This window comes from Orycteropus afer, unplaced genomic scaffold (genome assembly GCF_000298275.1).
Source record: "Orycteropus afer afer isolate SDZICR_OR568_19922 unplaced genomic scaffold, OryAfe1.0 scaffold00139, whole genome shotgun sequence".
In the NCBI taxonomy this organism is placed as follows: domain Eukaryota; kingdom Metazoa; phylum Chordata; class Mammalia; order Tubulidentata; family Orycteropodidae; genus Orycteropus; species Orycteropus afer.
The window spans coordinates 431,762-440,302 of NW_006921726.1; positions in this window are offsets into that span (position 1 = coordinate 431,762).

Sequence of the window (8,541 nt, forward strand, 5' to 3'; positions counted from 1 at the left end):
CTTCAAGGCTCAGGGGTCCAAGATTATCTTCTGTGTCTGTGTTAATTGGTTTCCCTTTTCTTTGTTGAAGAGGGTCTGTGCAGTCTTTCTGCCTAGTCCGCCATCTTGCTGGAACTTGGAAATTTCTTAATGAATTTAGAATGCTGGGAGTGGGACAAGGAATTTCAGCAGAAGAAGCTTCAGAGGCAAATAGGGTGAGTATCAGGAAGCTCTTTAATGTCAGGCTTTATCCTGTGGGAAACTGTGAGACACTGCAGATATGAAGAAGGGGAGAAACAGTGAGATTGGGCTTTGGAGTGAGCATTCTGGAAGTAAAGTGCAGAATGGGCTGGAGGAGATGAGACTCTGTATTGCCCACAAATATGCCTGTGACATGAAGGTTGCCAAGGCCCACATCTGCTGGCTACAAGGCAGAAGGCAGACTGAGGGGGGCTGGCAGATAACAAAGAGGCAGGGGCTGGCCCAGCAGGAGGAAGGTACTGACATGTGAGCAAACCAATAACTCATTCCTCAGACTGTGTCTTTTGGCCCAAGTAGGGCTGATGGGAGTGGGGTTTGCTTGTGAGAAGGAGGCTGGCATGCTGTGGCTCAACTAACAGGACAAAGGACTTTCTCAGATGGGGACAGTTTGGGTTCCATCAGAACTGTTGCAGGCAGCCAAGGGCTATGCGTAGCTGTGACTTGGGACACCTAGACAGGTCTGGGAAACACTGGGGTGAGAGTAAGATTAGGTCTTGAGGCCTGGCACATAGAGGTGCACAGACTGTCCCAGAGTCTGGTGTCTGGTTCCGAGGGCAGTGAGACTGGTGGAGGATGGAGCCTTACCCATAACACACCCAGCTCAGCTCTCCATCCAGAGACCTTGTTCCTGTAGACCTGGTGAGACAATCCAGGGATTCTCTCAGTTGACTGGATACTCTGATTCCCAGTCTGGGGTTTGTTGTCCTACCTTCCAATCCTGAGACTTCTTAGGCTTTTGATTTGGGACTCAGACCCCAGTTTCCTGAAGGCTGGGGTGAACAAGCCATCCTCACATCAATGGGTTGTCTGAGGGGCTCCAGTGGCCTCTCCTAGGGATTACCACGGTGGGACTGCAGTTGTTCCTGTTGTTCCTCTGAATGGAAGGGCATCCTTCCTTCCCCCACCCTAGCTCAGACATATTCTTCTCCCATTGCCATTTTCTACTCTCTTGATTTTCCACCTCCCCAGGGGGAGTCTCTAGGCCCTTCATTTCCATCACAGAGTCTAGCCCAAGTCTGGGGTGATCTCTCTAGTCTAGCTCCTATGTATTTGCGTTGTCTCCAGCCTAGCCCCAGTGTGCCCAGGATGTGGCTGAGTCCTGTCCTTGGCGGTTTGGGCTCCAAGGTCCCTCCTGAAAGCTAGATATGTTCTGAATGGAATTTAAAACTGTAGGTGGCACCTCAGGACAATGGCACAGCAGATTCAGGGGCAATGGGTCCAGATACCATCTTTGTGCAGCTACGATTTTATGCATTTGTGCAAGCCTTCTAACATCTTTGCAAGGGCAGTGGTCAGGGAATCAGTGTTGGGTTCTGAATGACATAATTTGAATCCTGGCTCCACAACCAGTTATGTGGGACTGGATCCATCACTTCATCTCCCTAAGCCTCAGGGGCCATTTTTTGTCCTGTCGTCACAGGTGCCACACCCTAGGGGCTCGGAGTGCATTAAAGGTGCAAATATACCTATGGTCCCAATCGCATCACAGGCACATACTTCCCTTGCTCTAGGCCAGGTTCCTCCTCTCTCAACCTCCAAAAGGAGCTCCAAAAAAGAAATGTTTCCTGTATCATTCAATCTTTTAACTATAGAATCTATCAGTACTGCAACTCTAGTTTTGAATTTTTTCTTTAGTTCTTTCAGCTTGAGAAATGCTGAGCATATTCTTCCCTTTTGGTTTGCTAACTCCAGGTCTTTGCACATTTCATTTTAATACTTTACTTTGTCTTCTGTAGCTATCTTTTGAAATCTTCTGCTCAGCTCTTTTACTTCATAATTTCTTCCATTTCAGCTCTCTAATGCCTAGGATATTGATCTTCAAGCATCCTATTCATCTTTTTTTAAATTCCAGTTTTCCTTGATTCATATTTCTTACATTCCGCATTCCAATTATTAATGGATATTTGCAGCTGTTTCTTATTATTTTGAGTAATGCCACATCAGAAAATGAAGATCTCAAAAGCTTTACTCCATTCACATAATTAAAGTTGACCCTACTTTGAGGTGCCAGCTCTTTCTCAGTCATATTTTGAGTGTCTTCTAACCTGAGGGGCTCATCTTCCAGCACTGTCACACAATGTTCCACTGTTGTCCATAAGGTTTTCATTGGCCAATTTTTTCAGATGTAGATTGTCAGGTCCTTACCAGTCTGTCTTAGTCTGAAAGCTCCACTGAAATCTGCCCACCATGGATGACCCTGTTGGTATTTGAAATACCAGTAGCATAGCTTCCAGCATCACAGCAACATGCAAGCCACCACAGTCTGACAAACCAACAGGACTTGGCTGCTAACCGAAAGGTTGGTGGTTTGAACTGCTCCACAGGAGATAGATGCGGCAGTCTGCTTCCATAAAGATTACAGCTTTGGAAGCCCTGTGAGACAGATCTATTCTGTCCTATAGAGTTGGAATTGTCCTATAGAGTTGGAATTGAGAATTAAGGAACTCTGATGGTGTAGTGAATAAGGCATTTGGCTGCTAACCAGAAGGTTAGTGGTTCAAACCCACCAGGCACTCTGCAGAAGGAAGATGGTGTGATCTGCTTCTGTAAAAATTTACAGCCTTGGAAACTCAGTAGGGGGTTGCTGTGAGTTGGAATCAACTTGATGATAGTGGATTTGAGATTGGACAGGAATTGGATAGACAAGAAGTATTTATTTATTTATTTTTTTCTTTTCTTAACTTTCCTTCCTGGGGCTGCAATACACTGCCAGAGGCTGGCAGCCTCTTCTACCAGTGGTGTCCACTGAACTTTGCAAGAGCAGTCAGAGCTATGGGAGAGCCACCCAGAGGTCATTCTGACTATCCCTCTGCTTCAGACTTATACCTTGCATTAATAGCATTCATCTCCACCATCTGGGCTGGTAATTTAGAGTTTCTCTCATTTGTTCACCCAGGGACTATGCCCCAAGCACTCACCCTGTTCCAGAGGCTATAATGGTCCCTGGATATGGGGCTGAAAATGACTGGCATGGCCTTTGCCCCAAGAAGCTTACAATGTGGAGGGAAGATGGACAAAGGTGGACAACAGCATGAAAGCAAATACATGTGTAAGAAAAATGCTATAGAGACAAAGTAGAATGTTCTGGGAGGGATAGGGTTTGGCCTGGGAGCCACTAGGTGGAGGGAGTTCAAGAGGTGAATGTCACTGAGGTGACATTCATGGTATGACCACAATGACAAGATGGACCACCCCTACACAGGTCTGGAGACAGTGTGCCAGGGAGATGGTAGCCTCAGTGAAGAGACTCAGAGGCAGAAGTGAGTGTGGCCATGGGAGTTGGGTAGAAAAATGCCCAGTGTGGCTGGAGAGAGCTTGTGAGGATAAAAGGAAGGAAGAGAGGAGGACAGGCCTAGGCTGTTCCCTGTTACCTTCTCAAAGGAGACAGAGCACACAGTGACCAATTTTTCCTCAGGGCCAAATTGGCATTAGCACAAAGTTTGTGAAATCACCTTCTTCTGGAAGTAAGTTCCCAGGCGAGCTGGCCCAGAGCATCAGAGTGTGTCAGCAAAGGAGAAACTATCAATGTCACAGAGAGACCACTGCTGAGATGCTTCTGCTGAAAGAATGGAATAATTGTATGTTGGAGAAACCAGCTCTTCACCCTCATAAAAGATTAAGGTTTTTGTGGAAATTTCAGTTCCAGTTAAGATTGCCCTCCACACCTCACCCTCATATACATCTTTTCCCAAGACTTCACAAGAGACTCTGGCCCCTCCAAGGAACCTCCTGAGGCACTGGTAGACCCTTAATGCTTCTTGCATATGGTTTCCATTGACTGGAGGGAAAGCCCCTTTCACTTGGGGCAGCCTCTGGTCCACACTCTCTGAAGAGTCTGTGCTGGGTCTTGCACTTAGCACTGCCTGTAATTCCAGCTTCTCTATTTCAGTGTGAATCCTTGGAAAGAGAAAGAATCTTTAGATCTGGTAGGTAGCCAAGTTCATTACAACATAGACATATTATAACCATTTGTGCCTCAGTAAACAGCATCTCACCAGGAATGCAATGCCTATTTGGACATTTTGAAAGGAATCAGTTACCTGTTGTCACTGTGCAAGCTCCTTCTCCAAAGTCATCTCAGGACCTGGGTGTCTAGATTTGCTTCCAGCAGATCAGCATCCACCCTGGGGCATGGGAGGGGCAGGAAAATATGAGTAAGTGATGAATGACAAAAATAAAAAACCCATTGCCATCCAGTCGATTCTGCCTCATAGCAACCCCCGTTGGGTTTCCAAGGCTGTGAATCTTTACAGAAGTAGACTGCCTCATCTTTGTCCCATGGAGCAGCTGGTAGTTTTGAACAGTTTACCTTCTGGTTAGCAGCCAAATGTCTTATGCACTACACTCCTTGAGTGATAGCCAAGGTGAATTGAAGGCCCAAGTCTGTGGGAAGGTGGAGACTCCGAGGGGCTGAGAGATGCCCCAGTGTCTGGGGAGACCCTTGAACACCTCTCTGCAGAAGGCAATTGCTTCAGTCTTAGTGCTGTGAGTCCCAGCACCCTCCTGACCTGAACGAGTTTTGGATACATGTATTTGTTCATGCAAGGGGCTTTGTCTCAGTGAAGCTGGCCTTTTGCTAAAACTTGGGGTCAGGGAGAAGTGGAGATATTTAAATAAGAGAGGAAATCTCCCACTCAAGTCCCTTATTACTGTCTGGGTCTTCCACATCCCACATCCCAGTTCATGTGAGTTATGCTAGAAAGGCTGGCTTCCTATGAGATCCACCCCATGATTCACCAATTGTTTAACTTCCCCATTCTATTCCTTGTAATTGCTGTAAGCCAACTGGAAAGTGTTGGCAGTCCAGGTAGTGTGCGGTACACCTACTTTGAAGTCCCCCTGTACAGCCTTGTGCAGTGTTTCATTGAAGGCTTGCTCTCTATTAACCACCTCTGTCTCTACGAAGAATTCTCTCTCACCAGAAGATAAGAACCTATTTGAGCCCTTGCAGGGTTCCCGTCCTGTAATAACCTGTACACTCTCCCAGCTACTTAACCCCACCTCCACCACCACCACTCCCATGCAGGAGCTGGGAGATTTGGAAGATCCAACAAATGAGGCTGAGAATGAGCAGTCAAGGAGATAGGAAAGCAGTGAGAGGGACCATGGGGTTTTTAGGGCTAGGAAAGGCAAGTTCTTGAGGTTAGGGTAAGGGCAGGGACCTCACCGTGATGGCAATATGACTCCTGGAAAGTTTTTGCGACCAACCATGACATGACCAAGGTTGTGTTGCAGAAGCACTTCCTTAATTTAAGGGGAATATTTCTAATGAATCTGTGCTAAGTATGCCCCCATCAAAGAAAGAAGATTTCCTGCTGTTGATTATTTACTAATCAGGTGATTTACTCCTGATGATTGAAAATTAGCATTATGAATTGAATAAATCCAAGTTCCTACATTAGCAACGAAGCACATTAGCCATTTGCATCACCCAGTTAGGAACCTCTGTTTTCAAATCCATACACAACTGATTTTTTACAAGTGTGCTAAGACCATTCAGTGGGGAAGGAAGTGAATTAGTATAAGTACCTAAGCAATGCTGAGCTTGTCTAGCTGTGGCTAATCAACATTTTAAGTAATAACTGAAATCCTAATTGGTAACACTCTCTTGTTGTTGCCTAATATCATCATATAAACACTGCCAGAACTCTAAAACATATAAGAAAACTCAACAGAGCTATTTACTAAGAGTTTTATGTTTTCTCCTGATGTTAAAACATATTATGGCAGCAAAGGCATGCACAGATCTCCAGGGATGTCCAATGTAGCACACAATTCTGAAAATTTAGCCTGGAAAGGTGGGCAATCTCTTCTGACTTGATAACTCTGCTTATCAATTCATTAATAGTAAAAATCAATGATATCTAATTTTAATTCATATCTAGTTAACACTATTGATAGATCTTTTTTTATAAGATAAAAAATATTTTATAAGGTAAAAAATATATCTTTGAGTTTTTCTAGAGATCATCTGGGACATCTTAATAATAATTGATGTGTAAAAACTGTTCAGTTCTTTTCACTTATGTTTTCTATGAGAAGGGTCTGCTTTTAAGAAAGAAAAAATCAAGAAAGTTGTTAATGGAGATGTGCTAACTCCATTAATTTTGGAGCATGGGTGCATAAAAAATAATACTTGGTTACCTATCTGATCAAAGTGGCAATAAAATCTTTTAAAATGGTTGCATGTAGTCTTTTTATTATTTTTTGGTTTGTTTTATTATGATGAAAATGTTCATAACAAAACATACAAAATCTCAATAATTTCTACATGTATAATTCAGTGACCATTCTTTCAAATAAAGGTGATCCCATTTATTGTGGAAATTATCAAACAATATTGTTAATATCACATAATATCACATGCAAGTAAAATCTTACTGAAGATAATTCAAAAATGGTTGCAGCAGTATATTGACAGAGAACTTCCAGAAATGCAAGCTGGATTCAGAAGAAAATGTGGAATGAGGTAAATCATTGATGATTTCAGATGGATCCTGGCTGAAAGCAGAGAATACCAGAAATATGTTTACTTGTGTTTTATGGCCTATGCAAAAGCATTCAATTGTGTGGATCATAAAAAATTATGGATAACTTTGAGAAGAATGGGAATTCCAGAACACTTCATTGTTCTCATGAGGAACTTGTACATAGATCAGGAGATTGTTGTTTGAACAGAACAGGGGGATACTGCATGGTTTAAAATCAGGAAAGGAATGTGTCAGGGTTGTATCCTTTCACCATACTTATTCAATCTGTATGCTGAGCAAATAATCTGAGAAATTGGACTATATGAAGAAGAAAGTGACATTAGGATTGGAAGAAGACTCATTAACAACCTACAATATGCTGATGACACAACTTTGGTTGCTGGAAGTGGAAGATGACTTGAAGCACTTACTGATGAAGATTAAAGACTGTAGTCTGCAGTATGGATTACACCTCAATATAAAGGAAACAAAAATCCTCACAACTGGACCAATAAGCAGCATCAAGATAAACAGAGAAAAGATTGAAGTTGTCAAAGACTTCGTATTACTTGAATCTACAATCAACAACAATGGAATCGGCAGTCAAGACATCAGAAGACGTATTACATTGGGCAAATCTGCTGCAAAAGACCTCTTTCAAGTACTAAAGAGCAAAGATGTCTCCTTGAAAAGTAAGGTGTGGCTAATCAAAGCCATGGTATTTTCAATTGTCTCATATGCATGTGAGACCTGGACAATGAATAAGGAAGACAGGAGAAGAGTTGATACTTTTGAGTTGTGGTGTTGGTGAAAAATAACTAGAGTACCATGGACTGCTAAAAGAACTAACAAATCTGTCCTCGAAGAAGTGCAGCTGGAATGCCTCTTGGAAGTGAGAATGGCCAGACATCGTCTCACCTACTTTGATCATGTTGTCAGAGGCACCATTCCCTAGAGAAAGATACCATGCTTGATAAAGTGGAGGGTCAATGAAAAAGGGGAAGGCCCTCAATGAGATGGATTGACACAATGGCTGCAACATTGGGCTCAGATATAGCAAGGATAGTGAGGCTGGCACAAGACCAGGCAGTGTTTCATTCTGTTACGCATAGGGTCAGGATGAGTCAGAGGTGACTTGATGGCAACTAACAACAACAACAATTCAGTGATATTGATTACATTCTTCAAATCATGCACTCATTCTTTCCTTTTAAAAAAAATTGTGATTTGGTGAAAGTTTACAGAGCAAATTCATCTTCCATACAGCAGGTCACATACACTTTATCTCATGACATTGACTACAATCTCCCACAACGCAACAGCTCTCCTCCTTCTTCCTCCCCATAGCCACCTCTTCCCAGTGTTCTTTTCTCCCATGCACTTCTCTCCCCAGAGCTGTCTCCCTGTGCGTACACAGCCCTTCTATTCTCTCATAATTGATCTTTCCAAGGAGTGTATCTACTAATGTAAATGTTCAGCTCATATGCCTGCTTTTGTTTGGCTGGAAGCCATAGGAGTGGGTTCAATTTCAGACCTGAAGGGCAGCTAGGGACCATAGTCTCAAGGGTTCCTCCAGGCTCTATCACATCCAAACCTGGTCCCTTTTTTTTTTTTTTTTTAATGATTTTGAGTTTTATTCCACATTGTTCTCCTACTCTGTCCAGGATCTCCTACATAGATTCCCCCTCTGACTGGTTGACAGTGGTAACCGGACATCATCTAGTTCTGGTCTCATAGTTGTATAGGCTGCAGATCGCATGGTGTACCAGTCACTAGGACTAATTGTTTCCATGCATCTTTGGTTTTCTTCATTCTTCTTTGCTCTGGATGA